General features: G+C 33.1%; 1 long non-coding RNA gene across 3 annotated transcripts; it reads right to left on the reverse strand.

Moving 5' to 3' along the window:
• Positions 1–9114: 9114 nt before the first annotated feature.
• Positions 9115–16075, reverse strand: LOC127831826 (uncharacterized). Of its 3 annotated transcripts, none has more exons than XR_008026513.1 (4): positions 16045–16075; positions 10457–10544; positions 9906–10039; positions 9115–9340 (listed from the first exon to the last, which is right to left on the reverse strand). It is a non-coding gene; the product is annotated as an uncharacterized LOC127831826 (long non-coding RNA). The 3 variants fall into 3 exon arrangements; XR_008026514.1 differs by lacking the exon at positions 16045–16075 and adding an exon at positions 10921–10947; XR_008026512.1 differs by lacking the exon at positions 16045–16075 and having other exon boundaries at positions 9116–9340; positions 10457–10613.
• Between the last annotated feature and the right edge of the window lie 2166 nt (positions 16076–18241).

Below are 18241 nucleotides of genomic sequence, written 5' to 3' on the forward strand. Positions count from 1 at the left end.
ATAGTGTCACCACAATTTTGACCGTCATGAGACATATACATGTTACCCTACTGATGTATCAGAGTCTTCAAATTCTCTGATGAGTTTCAGTTTGGATTTCGGAGTCAATTAACTTGGGAATTTATCAATACCAGTGTATATGGAACTTCTCTTAACAATGAGGTATGCCACTTATTTCAAATTCATGAATAATAAATCGCTAGAACAAAAAATCACAAGTGTCAGTTGATCATATGCCATAAACTTATATCTGTATTTCTGTAAAAATAAAATCAACTGAACATTGTTTATATATTATGTTTAAACTGCATGTAGATCTTTGGCGTTTGTCCCAAATTGAGAAAGCGATTCCAAAAGATAAAGGTAGAACTATTTGTAAGATCAATCAAACGTACATTACATAGCATCAACTCCCACAAGAGATGCATTGAACGTACTTACTATGACTTAATCATTTAACAAACCTACCTTAAATTCAAAAACATGTGCAAATTATGTGGTAAATCTTTTACCCTCATACGTTTATTATAAACAAATATGTATGTTCAAAGAAAAGGTTTTAGAAGCATGTTTTTCACATATTTATTTATTTAGTATATGTCATTTTTATTTATTTATTCATTTATATATGCATTATTATTTTATTTATTTTTATTTATTTTTATGTTCTGGTTATGATATTGAGTTTATACGGGCGGTTGAACGAAAGGCATCAAACAGGTGATTTCCGGTCAATATCTTTAGTTTGCATAGAACAATTTCAAAGGAACTTGATATTGCACTGGTACATAGTAAATTTGCTTTGGGTCGTATGTTACACCAGTCGGGTGAAGGTTACGGTCACTGCTGCGAAAAAAGAAGAAAAGCGGCTTCTGTTTTATAATATGTGTTTTGATACAGTAATTGCTATTAAATTGTGTACTTATGCAAATTACTAAAAAAACATGACAACGCCATTAAACCAAGTATGCATCTTTTAACATATTTATTGTATATAATTTAAATAATCCATGTGCAATTTAATTTTTAAATACTTATTTCACGAACAAATATAGTATAAACGTGCATAGCATATACAATAACAACTGAGTCAAATTGTTCCAAAAAAAGGATAAGAACGAAAGATCAAGATCTTATAGGGTTCTTCTCCGTACGCAGTAATTGCAACTAGTGTGTAACATTTAGGTAGCGGACATGTTTTTAACAATACAATATACCAAACAGAGTTAAGCAATTTGCGTAGATGTATGTTAAATAGAAAGAAAGAGTAGGTTATTCATGGTAGATGAGATAGATGTGAAGACACATCAGACAGAAGAAACGACAAGGACAAAACTTTGCAATTGAAAGTGAGGTCTGCAAGTAATCTCCATACCCACTCAATTTCAGCAAATTAAAGTCAATTCAAACTACATTCTTTTTGCTAGCAATCTTCACAAATAATGTCTGTGAAGTATCTCCATCCATACTTATATTATCGAGCGAAATAGTTTTCTATTTTTAGTAACACTAAACGTAACATTAACCAGACTGGCCTTAAATGCAAGCTCAAGTTTGGTATGCAGGTTAACTACCCAAGCACACAATTTATTATTTCCGTATAACACATCCTTCAAAACTATGAGTTGGAACGGGTGTTCTATAATAGTAACAGTGACATTGACCGACTAATAAGAACCAGAATCCCAAGCTGGGTCGCCATACAAGCTTCCTGAATTCAAAGTGTCATTCAAGTCGGTTAATGCAAACTAAAGCTATTAATAGAAAACCAACTACTAGTATTGAAGACCAGACAAAATGAAATTGGAAATTGTTGGATAATTCAAGGGAATTCACAAGTGTTTCGTAAAGGTGTACTGGTTTTAAAACATGGATGAGATAATACACCCACACCAAGTTGCACGATGATCCGTTGTTAATTTTTGAAGAATTAAACGGCATTTATATAAATGTGCGATCGGGCTTGTTATCGAACTTGGCCGAGAAATTCTATCCTTAAACATTATTAGTTGTATTTAAGACCACTGGGCGCCTCCAATGAACGGCCCTTCCGCAACGAATGTTACATATTACACCCTTTTCAACGAGCGAATAAGTATAGTCTCCGCTCAAGAAATTTAAGTAGTTTGGATAGATTAATTGTTTGCGCGTAGGTAGTTTATATGCAATAATTGTTAAAGAATTAGATAACGTTTACAACATCGCACTGTGGCGTTTCAATACCTCTTGTTTCTTTTAAACTTATGCATGTAAATTTAACTTCAAAATACCATACATATCATGGCACACATAGCGTACATCAAGTGTTATGTGTTTCAATTATAATTTACAATATTTAAATAATGTTAAATTTGCAGCGAGTTTCGAGTAAAATATAGGTGAATAACATTTGCATTCACTACGTTGCTAGTGATATTAAATAGAAGAAAACCGATAAAGAGTAAGACTTTGAATTTGAATTTTACGTTAGTGTAATACTACCACAAAACAAAACGACATCAAAAGCAAATATCGATTGTGTTTTTTATAACTATTACAAAACACGAAACCTATAAGTACAAACCTCTTAAATAAAGCTGTTTAGAGTAATACAAAAGAGAAGCCAATTCACAAAGAATTTACACATTAAATGTTGTTCGTTTAATGCGCACTTAAGGTCTGCCGATGATACGTCCAATGTGATTGGAAAATAAATGGCAAACGACGCTTGTCCGGAGAAACGTCTTCTTTCATCGGGTCATTTCTGGTGCTTTATAAACATTAAACGATTATGCTGGGTAAAACTCAGATCTCTTGTTCAGATGTCTTAATTGGCTCTCGCACTAGAAACATCAGCAAAAACGGATGTTGAATATTCTAACTGACATTCTGGGCTTGTCTTCGACAAAATCAATGGGTGTTCCCAACAAGGATAATATCATTATTGTATTGAATGCAGAGGTCAATAAATTTGTCCTTCACGCTTTTAAATTAATCAATACAGATAGTTATCATTCAATAAACTTTCAGTTAGTTATAGATGTCCATGTGATTTCTTTAAAAGCTTAGGTCACCAGGAATACAATTGGAAAAAAGATAAAAATTGACATTTAAAAGCTCTGATACGGCTCAAAAATGAAAACATATAGCACGATACGCATTTTATACCATATTGTGTAAAGGAACTGTATAAATTCTTGAGAGCCATCTTGAAAAGTAATAAAACAAATTGCATATCAACAATCATGTTGGATTTAATTAGCAAGCCAATTGTATGATTGTTTGAAAAAATGCTAGAAAGGCTAAGTACTTTTGTTTTAATTTGGAATTGTAAATTAACTTACCGCTGCGACCGCTGACTATCTGAAATGTCGGCCTGAATTATACTGGTGGAAACATAAGTATGGACGCACTTTATTAGAAGTCTGTTTATGTTATTTATTTTGGATAAACGTGCAAATGGTTTATAGAGCCGTGTGTAAATGGGATTTGGATCTAATATAGCAAAACAAAAACGAAACTGAAGAAAAGTTCAATATACGTCCTATTGTCAAACACAATTTTGGAAGCCACTTGTTCACAATTCAGAAATAGAAATCATAGATTTCAAAAACAGAATGCGTGCATTATAATGAACCAATAAAATAGCACTCCTTACTAAGGAAAATGTTTAAAAAATATGTTCTTTTGTTTCTAAACCGTAATTGAAATCGGAATTACAATAATGAGTGTGTATCGTTTTTATTAACAATACAGAAAACCGCCCAGTACCGACAAAACGTTTAATCTAAAATTTCGAAATCTTGAATGGAGTACTGGTAGTGTGTGAGCATTTATTTCCAGAGATCCAGGCTTGGAACCCAAGGGCAGGCTTTTGGAGAGTCTTTGCTTGTTCCGTGTAATTAAAAAATTTCAAAACTATTGCAAATGATACAGTTTTTTATCGTCATTTTATTTTATGACATTTTTAATACTCAAATCTATTCGCGAGTCCATTAACCTATATGACGAATCGTTATATTAACATTTGATTTATATTTATTGTGTCCCTTCCAATTTAACTTGTCTCGAGATATTAGCTAAGAAAATTAATCTAAACAACTATTATCGAGCTTTTTTGTTATAATACATGACGCACTGTAGTAATACGATTAATAAATACGCTAATATTTTGAACAGAAGCTGCTATACGACACAATCTTCAATGCGTAAGTACCACGAATCTAGTAATATGTAAGTTAACTTTTCTTCTCATTAATTGTTACAATTTCGAAACATACAGGCGCATAGTGTATACGTTATTTAGTTTTCGTAAATGTTATTTGAAGCTTAACATTCTACATAGTTGTGTAAACAATATGTCATTGTGTTATTTTGAAATAAGGCATCGACATTACTTGAAGAAATCAATTTCCTTTTCATTGTGCAGGTTCATATAAACGTGTACGCTTGTTTATTAACAAAAGAATTAAGTAAGTATTGCAAACATAAACGAATCATCAATATTTAGTGATAGACATGTATTGGCCACGCTCTGTAAAATCCGGACATGATGCATTCCAGAAAAGTCTGGTCCCAGATTAGCTTGGGCAGACCGCATTGTCTAATCAGGGACGATTTTCACTTTAATGGAATGTTTCGTGTCATGGCAGTCTATTCCAAATGAAAATCCAGTTCAGGGGGCCGTTTCATCAATAATTACGTATTTTTATACGATCGTAAATTATGTATCGAGATTAATGTAGTCGTTTACGATTTTACATAAACTCCGTTTCATCAACGAAATCGTAAATGCAATATACATAAAATACGACTACTTAAATATACGTATTTTGTAACCGAAAAAAATAGTGACACAGTCTGAAAAATTGCATGACGTAATTTTCGCGCGTTCTGTCAGCTAAGGAAAATATCGCACAAAAACATACTCCTATAAATATGAGGTCGATTTACGGCTTATTATTTGGACTAACAAAAACAAAGCTAGTTGTGAATCGAAACAAAAACAAACATTGGAAAACGTCGTGTAGATCGGTATGGAAGGCTAACGATTGCTGTTTGGCCGACACTCTCCTTCCGTTACTAAACGCAAACAGAATGGATGGAGACGGTTGAAATGTGAGTTGAGAACTTGTTTGTCATGAATGAAGACAGCTGAAATAATTCGCGTTCAGGATAAATCTGAACGCGAATTATTTCAGCCAAGTGTCTGCCAAAGCAAAAATCATCAAAAGACTCTAAAGCGGTAATTGATATTGACAAGAATGAAGATTATTTTTTGCTTATTCTTTATCCACAAATAAAAATATATTGGCTAGATTAATTGTTTGTTCTGTCTATGCAGAAATGCGACTGTGGTGTAGATCAATTAACAGTTTAATAATTTAATATAGACCAATCGGAATTCCGGCTGACAATAACAAGACATCATGGATTGAAAGTTTGTCATGTCAGCATTTTTGTGGTCAATTATCAAATATTTTATTTCAATAAGGTATTAGATTCACATGACACAACATGTTTATTAATAACAAATGTCTTATCATTGAGAATGCTATTTGTTTGTCTATTATATAGATGATATTTGTTGGATTCGGTGGATTATCGTTTTTAATTCACAAGTGATCATAGACAATTATATTTTCACAAGTTGAGCAGCCACGAGTGAAAATATATTTTTTCTATGATCACGAGTGAATTAAAATCGATATTCCACCGAATCCAACAAATTTTCTTTTTATTTTATGCTTTTTTCGCAGTTTATATACATTGTTAAAGAGTTGTACTTAAGAATGTCGTTAGGACTATGTTGTCATTTTGTCAAATACATGACGTCATTTCACAGTAAACAGTGAAAATTATCGATAATTCTCACTGATAATTTTCATTGTTTGAAACAGTGAAATTATCAGTTTTAATCCACCGATATTTCTCTATAAACCACCGGAAAGCATTAAATAAATATCATTGTCCACAATAATTTATTATAGTGTTGATTCACAAGATGCAAATAATCAACATTGATTTATATTGCTTTCTCTGCAAAACTGTTACATGTAAAGATCACAAATGCAGTTTTCATTTCTTTGTTTTTCCAGAAAACAAAATGTTATTACTGGCTGAAGGACCAAAATTGAATGGACAGAGAACACGGTTGTCAAAACTCAAACAGAAGTTGTGTCACTCAGCTACGTTAAAACATAAAACTAAAGGCAGAAGCAACAAATAGTAATTATTAGTTTTTTTCTATAGATTATAGTAAAGCTTACTGCTAATTATTTCCTACAATTAAAATGTAACATTTTATGTTTTCAATTTTTAGCTGGGCTGTTTTCGGAGAAAACCCAAGTTAGTGTCATAACCAGCGTGTCTTGTCGTCCGCGTCATGCTCAAACCTCAACATTTTGTCAATGTATTGAACTTTGGCCATAAAATCAAAGTGCTTCCACCTATAACTTTGAAACTTCATATGCAGCTCCACCTTGATGAGTTCTACAAGCCTCGCCCATATTTGGGTCACTAGGTCAAAGGTGAAGGTCACTGTGACCTTAAAATAATTCTGACAAGCTTTTATTCGTTAAAAAATGCGCCCGCAGCGGAGTGTTCACACCTGTTTTGCGGTGCTCTTGTTTTTCATTGTACTCTGTTTTATGGTGATAAAGTATTGCTGCATTTTTTCATTTAACTTTATTAATGGTAAGCTATTTACCAGGGTATGAACTTGTGTGTCAAGGTATTTTTTATTTAATTCTTTCGACATCAATGTACTTAAAAAAGAAATTGGAATGTAGAGCATTAGTGTCACACACAAATGATGAGTTTAAATTCAGAAAGCTAGGTTAATTTTGCAATACAAAAACCAACTTTCAGAGACAAAACCAAGTCATGTAGGCATGCTAACTTATTATGACCATAGTGTCATATGTTGTGTATTTAATATTTAGTTCTGTTAAATGTATAAACTAGTAAATTTATCTGCTTGCAGCAACATGTGAAGAATGAAGCAACAGCGTAACTTAAACTCGGGAGGAGATGTTGATGGCGTCAAGGGAAAGATATGCCATTCAGAGGGACATAAGCAATAATCATGAGGAACTGGTTTTTCTTTTAAAAAAAATGAAATTTTAAATTGCTCAATTGTTTCTGGAACTTTTAATTGATTTTACATGTGATGGTGTTCAGTGAGTCTTTGAAACTTATTATTACACATAATATCATGTAAGATATAAATTGTCATATGAATTATAATACCATGCCCAGTTAATATATTGTACTTCCTGATTAATAATAAATATTTGTGAATGTTCTTTGTGTTTTATTCATTGAAAACTAGTCATAGCAACTGTTATCAAATACCATAAACATAATTATGATAAACATTTCAATAAAAATAGAAAAAATGCACAGGTAAACAACATATTTTAACGGTAGATGACTAAATAATTGAACAGAGAATCATAAAGGGGTAAAAGTGAGTAAATACATTCGGAAACAATCTAATATACTGGAGAACTTCTTTTTTTTCATGACAATAATATCTTTATTTATAGACAGCACACTTATTATAATAAAGTACCGATACATTTACAAGCCCACTTTTTATGCCCCCCTTCAAAGAAAAAGGGGTATATTGTTTTGCTTGGGTGGTCTGTCCACCAGATGTTTTCCGGATGATAGATAACTCAAGAAAGCTTAGGCCTAGGATCATGAAACTTCATAGGTAGATTAATCATGACTGGCGGATGACCCTTATTGATTGTCAGGTCACTAGGTCAATGGTCAAGGTCACAGTGAGTTGAAACAGTAAAATGTTTTCCAGATGATAAATTAAGAATGCTTACGCCTAGGATCATGAAACTTCATAGGTACATTGATCATGACTTGCAGATGACCCCTATTGATTTTCAGGTCACTAGGTCAAATGTCAAGGTCACGGTGACTCGAAATAGTAAAATGGTTTCCGGATGGTAACTCAAGAATGCTAACAGCTAGGATTATGAAACGTCATATGTACATTGATCATGTCTGGCAGATGACCCCTATTGATTTTCAGGTCACTAGGTCAAAGGTCAAGTTCACAGTGACAAAAAACGTATTCACACAATGACTGCCACTACAACTGACAGCCCATATGGGGGGCATGCATGTTTTACTAACAGCCCTTGTTTTAATGTGGCTTTGAGAATGTTCATTACAGACAACACCTTTTAGAGCAAAAGTCAGTGGGTAAAATATCACTTGAAAAATTGTTAATGGGGAAAAGTACCTTGAGTATATGATCTTTTCTGGAGCTCAGATAACTGTTCAATATTCAAGGGACCTTTTCCAGTTTTGGTAAATTGACTAAATTAAAAAAAATAAGTTTAAGATTCGCAAACTTTTGATGTAGTTATGATATTTGTGAGTAAACAGTAATACTGAACATTTACCATGCTCTAAAATATCCATTATATGCATCTTTTGACGATTTAAAAACTATAAAATTTTAAAGCGTTGCAACTAACTGCTGCAACACTCGACGATTGAATAATTTGTAGAGTTCTGTTGTTGTCGTTACATTTTGTGACACGATGAGGATTGCTTATATAAAGTGTAAAATACATCACTCATTGTATCAACACGGACGGACAAGTGGTCTTAGTGTGAGGCTTTTACTTCAGGGCTCAGTGGTTTGAGCCCTGTAGGAGTTACTTTTCATCTTTCTTTAATTGTATTCTTTTTTTACTGGAGCTTTTTAGATCCAGTGTTTACATGTATCAATATAAAAGCGTTTAATGAAAAACTTAAATATCTGCCAAAATTAAGGAAAAGTTCCCTTTAAAATAAATATTAAATCAAGCACATGGTAATATCTAACACATAACTTTTTTATTGGTCCTCAGAACATTGGCATTTTTTTCTTTCACAAACCTATAACCTTGAAGTAAATATTAGACAAATTATGCATACACAATTATAAAACATACAAACATCAGCTGTTGTAACTATTGTGTCTAGACGACCAGGAATACCAATCCTTCCAAATCAGCTATGACACAACTTTACGCCATTTGGCTGAGAAGTGTAGCTCTGCCTATTCAGAGAAGACTCAAGCCATCTATATCACTTTATAACATTTATTACTATAATTTTTTAACATTTTTTATGAAACAGTTTCATCAGCTGGTGCCTCTTATCACATGCTGCTCGATGTACTGGTGTGTTGTTCATAACTTCCGGTTCCATCACGTTTCCAACCAATTCATCTATCAGTGGAACGTTTGAATCCAGACACAGGTTATGCAGGGGCATGTACACAGTTGATATTTCACAGCACTTATTGGACTTGAAAGGCCAACATCCACCAGTGGCATGCAGATATCTAAACAAATATCAAAAGTATTTCTTTAACATAGACATTTGTCTAAGTGACTAAATTGTCCTGATACCATTGACATTAATTTAATTTCAATATTAATTATATATAATATATAGCCTAATAAACACTTTATTTGTGCCTGTATTCACTATTAATGCACAATATCATTTAAATGCACTAGTAAACAATATTTCATACATAGAGTCTGAGGACAAGCAAAATGAAATTTTAAGATTTAAAATAAAATGAATAAAACATCAGTTTATTTAAACAGACATTTTTTGATGAAACATCATATTCATACATGCAAACAACCCTCAGTTATAATAAAAGTTAATTTACATATAAATTCTAAAATTTGATAATTAAAGTTGTACGTTATCAAGCTTTAGAAGTTATGTTTGATTTAAGACACTGTGAGGCACAAGAAAGAGATTGGCACTAATACTTCATTTAAATACTGTGTGGTAAGTTGATCTCGCACTAATAAGATCTATATTTCACAACCTATATAATATGTTACCAATCTCGTGATTTCAACACTCCAAATGCCCTTTCTACTACCCACCCTCTACATAGATGGTCATTGTAGGCCTGTTCCGCAGCATGGGAGGGATGAGGTTAAGGGGTCATCAGGTTAGTCCTTAACGGATACCCACTATCTCCCAGCAGATGACCCTCATCATTGGTGCTCAGATATTGCTGTAAATAGAAATATTTTATTGGGCAGATGCTTTGTCTTTGATAAAACAGCAGTCCACAGTTAATATTGTTAGATTAAGGTAGGAAAGCATCTCAATAAGTTTCACAAAACTATCCTAAGTATTATCAAATCACTATATTTTAGTTACCTAGATGAAATAATGTAACTTAAGACAATATTTAAAGATAATACTGATAGCTGCATTGGCTAACACATAAAAGTACAAAAGCTTGATCACAGAGTGCTAATGGTGCTTATTGTGGTAGTTAATGATTTTTGCGCATGTACGTAACTAATTATTATTAGATGTCAAAGATGATAAGCATTACGCTTATTTCAACCTTTTATGGTATTTATCTGCTTTATACTAAATTTAATGATAAGGTAATGAATCATAATACTGTATTTACATTTACCTCATGCTGGTGTCAGCAACAACCTGCACATTAATGGCATGGAATCCTCAGTAAACATCTCCCTTGGCAATATGCAATATGCCAAAATCTATAAAAAAAAAAAAAGTTATTCATTAACATGAGAGTGCTCATCATTTCATGTTCACATTACCAACACAAAAGGGAGGAATGCAGAAAAGGAGTAAAAAAATAAAAAAAGCCCCATCAATATGCATGAAAAAAAATTTTTATATGGAGGGTGCATATTTATAGCACTGCAGAATTGAATTTGACAAATAAATAAATTGTAATAAAATGAAAACAATATAGAAATAATTAAGGTAATTGTTCTGCAATTATTCAAGACATCTACTTTACTCACGCTCGAGTGGTTATTCACAGCTTGGGTACTACTTACATGTACCCCTGGTACCATTAAGCATACTTGCATGTACCTCGGGTAAGGTTAATATACTTAAACGTACCCGGTCCTTATTAGACTGTACCCGAGTTGTATTCCTGCCCAAAATACGATGTGGTACGGTGCACTACAGATAAATGTAAAGCGATATTGTTTATCTAAATAAAACTTACCTTTTGAAAAAAATGCATCAACATGCTTTTTGACTATAAATTTCGATGATTTAAAGACTATTTGAGAAAAAAAATGACATTAATGTGAACATAATTTAAAAAAATTAAGCCTACAACAACCCATTTAGCATTAAATTTCCGGCTGTGTTAAAGTATATTAACTGTAACAGGGTAAGCTCTACATGACGTAAGTATACGTAAAGAGTACCCGGGGTACAGGTAAGTAGTATCCGAGCTGACAATGACCAATCGAACAACATTGTAATCAAATGAGAACAATATAGAAACAATTATGGTGATTTTTCTACAATTATTAAATACATGAGGTACCATCAGCATCTACTTAACTCACTACTCCTATAAATATGAGGTCGATTTACATCGACCTCATATCGTTTAACGTTATTTTGCAATAGCATCGTTCCGACATGAATTCATGTCGGAAGCTTTAACGGCATCAAATTCATATAACAGCACAGACTAATCATGCAATAAATTATTAAACATAAAATATAAACATTATTTTACTAATTGAATTAGAAAAATGTTTATAAAAACTTACAAGTAATGATAGTCCAGACCTTAAAACACTACCACTGTTCAAATTCCATATTGTTGCCATATAGCACTGTGTAAATTGAAAGTTGCATAATGTTACCTCATTGGTCGGTTATAAATACCTCGTTTCTCTATATATAGTATTCGATTTAGACGAAAATAATAATTTACGTGGAATGTCATATTAGTTTTCCATTAAAACTTTGATCTTGCTGTGTGTGTTTATGGACGTTATTAATTATGTTATACTTATTTTTGTAGTTCATTAAGAATTAGAACGTGTAGCCCTTTTTGTTAACTGTTTTAGCAAACGATTCGCGGCTTAATAAGACACTGAAATAGTTAAAGCGACACTTTCATTTAAAGATTAAATGTGAACAATATTAAATGAAACCTTTTTTGGTATTAATATATTTTATTGACATGTTAACTTCGATACTTGAAAAGGTGTTTAGTCTTTAAAAATATGTCGCTGATATTGTTAATTTCAATAACTGTTAATATGCTTAATGTTGTATAAGAAATTGAATAGTTTCACTGAGTTGTATTCCCGCCTAAAATCCGATATCGTAAAACGCGCAACGGTTAAGAATAAGGTCTAAATAAGTTTAAGTATTCAGATCTGAATATCAGCAGCTGTGCCAGCTGGGAAGCCCCGTTTTGGCTTTAACAACCGCAAGCGAAACAACATACTTGTTTAAGTCTTGCACTTAGACTCCATGATCACAAGTATAGGTCCCTGCTGTGGCGTATGACACCATAGTGTTATTTAGTATTGGTCGGCACAGTATCTGATCATAACGAGACAATTGGTTTGTGCTGAACACAGGGGAAATAAAACCACAGATCTATCAATAAACAAGATTATTGAGATATCTTTTATTGAACACCGCGATAAAAATGCTCAAACCACGGACTCTAGATTACACGGATAAGACACATGGCAACTTTCTCAGAATCATCACTGCTATATGTGTAATCAACTAACAATTCGTCTAAAAATAATTTATATATTTGACTTGAAGACGATGTACTGTTGTATAAGTCTGAATAAACTATCTGTCTACCTGTCTAAATCTAAGTCGTCATCGTCCCAGTGAAAAAAAAATCTGATTTTGAATAGTTGGACATGATGCCCTGATGTCAAAATACGAAATGACCCGCGTAACACCGACCGTGATTTTCAAGAATCTTTAATAAATTGATAATTTAAGGTAAATAACATTTCATATAATTATACATAATTCCCTCGTTGATAATTAACAGCAAACGATGAATGTTTTTGACACCCATTTTATTTCAAGTATGCATGCAAAGCCGAATAAAATCGAGAGGGTCCGCTATATACGCTGTTTCATCATAAATTTAACACCCTTTCTGTGTTATAAACAAGAGCTGAAATCGTTAATTTATTTATAAAAAGCTTTATTGATATGTTTCGTGAACAAAATACTACAATATATTCCATAAAAAATATAATAATCATGGCAAAGGAAATTCAATGGCCGGTTTCTAATCAAAAGCATAATCGCCAAGACCGTAGCATCAGTTCAGTGCGTTAGGAACGCGCGCTACTTTCTTCCGCCTTCATTCCTTAATTACTTTCGTTTTTAAACATTTTTTTTTCTATCGTATACAGAATTCTATTCTCCTAAGCAAGATGTAATTTTTAAAACTGAACTCCAAATATAAACGCTACAAATTGGTATTAACTACGAACATGTCAACCGTAAATCTAGATTCTAAAACTCCAAAACGGTATGATATTTGCAAAAGCTAAAGTTATAACTCGCCGGGCTGTCGAAATCAGAAGAACGCTACAAATTGGTATTAAGTACGAACATGTCAACCGTAAATCTAGATTCTAAAACTCCAAAACGGTATGATATTTGCAAAAGTTAAAGTTATAACTCGCCGGGCTGTCGAAATCAGAAGAACGCTACACATTGGTATTAAGTACGAACATGTCAACCGTAAATCTAGATTCTAAATCTCCAAAACGGTATGATATTTGCAAAACTTAAAGTTATAACTCGCCGGGCTGTCGAAATCAGAAGAACGCTACACATTAGTATTAAGTACGAACATGTCAACCGTAAATCTGGATTCTAAAACTCCAAAACGGTATGATATTTGCCAAAGTTAAAGTTATAACTCGCCGGCTGTCGAAATCAGAAGAAAAGCTTAACATATATTTATATATCTGTTTACTACGTAACGTAAGCTTTCTAATGATATATAATTTGTCAAAATCGGCCGAGAAATGAAACTATAATTCAACAAAAGACGTGAGTGGGTACATCAAAATGTATAACCTCGGCGCTTCGCTGTACGCTAAATGTACAAGATCGATAGCCACAATACGGTAAAACGCGCGGTGGTAAAACATAAAATGTGTATTTCTTGTGTTTATCTCGCTATAAATCCATTAATAACAACGGGAATATACTAAAACGTATATTTTTTGAAAGAGGAATTAATAAGCAACAAGATAACGTATAAACCAATAAAATCGGATGAATAGTTTTTGCATAAGATTGAATTTACTACAGTAAGGGTCAAATACTCGATTCATCTCCTAACAATATACACTCCGTGATGCAACTGGTAGTTTTAACACACACATATAGGTGCCATTTAATTAAAGAGTACAGAAAGCTAAAGTGATGTGGTTTGTTGTACAACAACAATTGGTTATGTGTAACCTATTCAAAAAATAATTTCGTTCAAGATAATTCAATGTAATTCTATAAACGACAAACACACGAATTGTGTTGTGTATGTTTATTTTTAAAAATGTACGTAAGTGGTTTAAAGCACAATTTTTATACATTTAAGAGGTAATCGCTCACATTTATGTCTGATTAATGATAATTTTATGCATTAGCAAAGATTTAACGAGAAAAACTGAAGTTTAAGTTGAACTCAATTTGCTATAGGAAAACGACGGTAGCCGTTTAGACGTAAGCGGGGTAGCTTACGTCTAATTATTTGGACTACTTCAGTCATTGAAATTCAGATTTAAATCTACAAGCAAGTCGGTCTAGTACTATGGGAATTTGAACAAGCCCGAGTCAGATTTTACTAGCCCAAACATTTTTCTTAAAAATGCAGATAAACATAACATAAAACATCCAAAGAAGCATTCATTTATTCAATCTTTAGAATACAATACAAATCTCTTATTAATTTCATCCTCATCCAAGTTAGCTTCCTCGTCATCTGAGCCAGCCTCTTTCGGAACCTGAAATAAGAAGAAATTAATTTCACACATGGATTTCAATCAAATCACAATTATAAATATATACATAAAGTTTAGGTGAAAAATAAGCAAAAATGCATCCCATATATCCATGTGAAAGAGAGAGCAAACCTGAACCACCAGAAAATATATAAGCAATTAAGTGCCAGGTTATTCTACGAAAAGCCAGTTGACAAATGCGTCAATCACAGTTACCTCAGATTCGCATTCTTCAACGACGTACTTGAATGACAACTGTTCAGCCATTACTCTCTGTGCCCCCGAACGCAACGCAAAACATTTATTTTACATAACAGTACCGGTAATCCGGGAACCACAAAACCATGCGCTTTATGCGCAGTAATCCAATTATCGGCTGATTGCCCAGTACGTGTGCGCAGTGTGTTAAAGGGATCTTTTCACGCTTTGGTAAATTGACAAAATTGAAAAAGTTGTTTCAGATTCGTAAGTTTTCGTTTTAGTTATATTTGTGAGGAAACAGTAATACTGAACATTAACCATGCTCTAATATAGCCAGTATATGTATCTTTTGACGATTTTAAAACCTAAAACCAGCTTTTATGATCCAATGTTTACATTTATCAATATAAAGCATTTAATGAATAAGTTAAAAAAAATGCCAAAATCTGTGAAAAGGCCCCTTTAAAACATACTAGTAAGCGGCTGTTGATTTAAGCGGCTCAACACTTTGTTTACAAATATTGAAAATGAAAGTGGAACTCGTTTTCTGTTAAATTAATTGTACAAGCACGTCGGGCTTGTAACATTGGATTTCCTACAGGCCGGAAAGAAAAAATACTAGTTTTTTCTGTCGGACTAGTGCGAATTTCGACGACTGCTACTTAACTCACCAATACAATAAACTTGTTTAAAAATAGCAAACACAAACAGTAGCATGATGTCATATTCATTTTCATGATCATGATGTTATAATCAACAATTTCGAGGTAAAGTATTGTTCAATCACAACATTTTAGAAGTAGAACAACTACAAGTTCAACATTAGCGGGTGGGGTAAATCAGTCTGCACTTAATGTCATCGATAAGTATAAGTATACACGTCGACACAAAATAGAATGAGTTTAACATAAAGTCATTTGTAAAGAAACACAACAATAAATGATTAAACTAATACCGGTAATCATCGAATGCTTTTATTAAGAAAAGATAGCTACAACAATTACTTATTATCAACCATTTTGCAAAATCCGAGTTGTCAAATGCTGAGTAAACAAAGGGCAACTACTCTAAAGTTTTGGGTTAAATTCTACTTATTTGCTGTTCGAAAATAAATACAATTTTATAAATATACTTGTTTAAATCAGTTATTTCTTCGCCTTATTTACATACCTAAGCGACGGAATGAGCTCGCCGTCAAGTTGGTGCTTTGTCTTCCCCGATCAAAACCAACAATCGCTCTATTCCGCCCTTACTTAGACGATATATCGAAGCAATGTTCTCATCTCTTAGGTTTTCGAGAACAATTCTCTCCCTAAAAAGCCTTGGCATTGGTAATTTTTCGTCTCCTGTCATCGTGGATGACAAAAACGACCGCCATTACGTTAATTTACGGGTGCCCTTACCCAGTCGTATATTTATGTATGAAATTTATGTAATTTTAATTTACGATTTGCTTGATGAAACGCGATTTCATTGAAACATCGTAATTTATGTAAATCGTAATTTACAACTAGCCGTAAATCGTTGATGAAACGGCTCCCAGGCTAATAGGAATGTCCCTTAGACTATGCATCGTGGTAGCTTTTGTATCGTTGGTATAAATTTTCTACTCGAATAAATTGAATTTCAACGTATGAATATGTTATTTATTTCCCGAACTCGTTTTTTGTATGCTCAATAACATTACATGTATGCATTTTCTTAGTCAACCGCCTTGGTCATTAAAACAATGAAAAATAAATGGCATTGTTATGTCGAGCTGCCGTATGCCCAGTTGGCTAATGTGCACAATCTTGTTCCCAGTTAGTATTGCTGTTTACTCCGTTAATGTGTCTTTGAAGGAGTAAGTTTATTCGTTACATTAAGATCGCGGTATTTTATTGAATGATATTATCAAAAAAGGTTCATGTCTTCGTACGTCAAAATACTCATCACTTTCATATTTGACAGTTTTCAGCCGATACGTTTAGACCACCGTGCCTCTTTTGTTTATTTGTATTTTTTCAACAGAATTAAAACGTAAACCGTCAAGCGGTTTGTATTTCCTGGAAACTGATCTAAGCTAAAAATAACACGGCAAATATAATACTAATATATATGCACCAGCTTACGTGTTTCTGCCTCAATCAGCAGAAAGATAGCATGTAGGTATTCAAGGAAGGAAAATGGAGCGAAAGTTGTGCGCCCTGCTGCGGTAAATTCTTATTTAGAATGTTCCTATTGATATGTTTCGCAGCTTGTCGGAAGGTTACACAGCAATCGTAAGTTATATGCTTTGCGAGGTGGAGAGTTGTTTGCTTCGGCTCATATGCAGCCTGTTCGTACCTGTTCTAAGGTCGATTTTTGCAAGTGGTTGTACGCCAGAGCCAAATTATGCAACCGAGCGACAACTAAGCATGCGTCAGATACGAGAGTTGTGCATGGAATTCTCTGATTGTAAACACAGCAAACTCCATTATTCATAACGAACAACACCTCACAGATTTATTTCTAAGGGCGCTTATAATTCCAACAAGAATGCTTTTAGGAAATGTAAACATTAATGTATCGCCCTCATTGACTCGGAGTGCAATATATAACCGGAAGTAGTAATTGGTTTTATATTGGTTGTTTTAATATTTATTAAAAGAATAATGCAATTGGCTGGTTTACACATTACAAAAAGCTGTCATCTGTATTTAATTTTCTAATATTACTTCAGTATATGACATTTATCTCAAATCTCACAAGCACTTTAATTTTCATTCGCTAACAACGTATTGCAATCATTGATTTTGATTACCTCAAAACCCATTGTAAGGGACATAGGGCATGTGAGACACGTTTTCAATTAAACGTTTTAAATAAATGTGTTTTAAACGAAAAACATCATAATGCAAAAGATTTAAATAAACTGAAACTTCTACATATTTGCACAAATAATTCACAACATTTCGCAATAGTCATTTCTCATGTGCAGTATGAAAAATAAGCTGGACTGTATTTATAACAGTAGGAATGAGGTAGTCGTAGGCAAAACATTACTGTATATGCATCTGCCTTTATATAGCGCCAGGAGTATCCGCGTAATCGATAACACTCGCTTTTCCGCGTAATATTCTACAACCATAGCGGAAAGTGTTGATTGTTAAATCAGTTCCAATGATGTGTGTGTATGTTGTATTCTGTGAAATGCGTGTTCTTCTGGTTTGATTGGAGTGAATAATTTTCTG

The sequence above is a fragment of the Dreissena polymorpha genome, chromosome 5, assembly GCF_020536995.1.
Source record: "Dreissena polymorpha isolate Duluth1 chromosome 5, UMN_Dpol_1.0, whole genome shotgun sequence".
Classification (NCBI taxonomy): Eukaryota; Metazoa; Mollusca; class Bivalvia; order Myida; family Dreissenidae; genus Dreissena; species Dreissena polymorpha.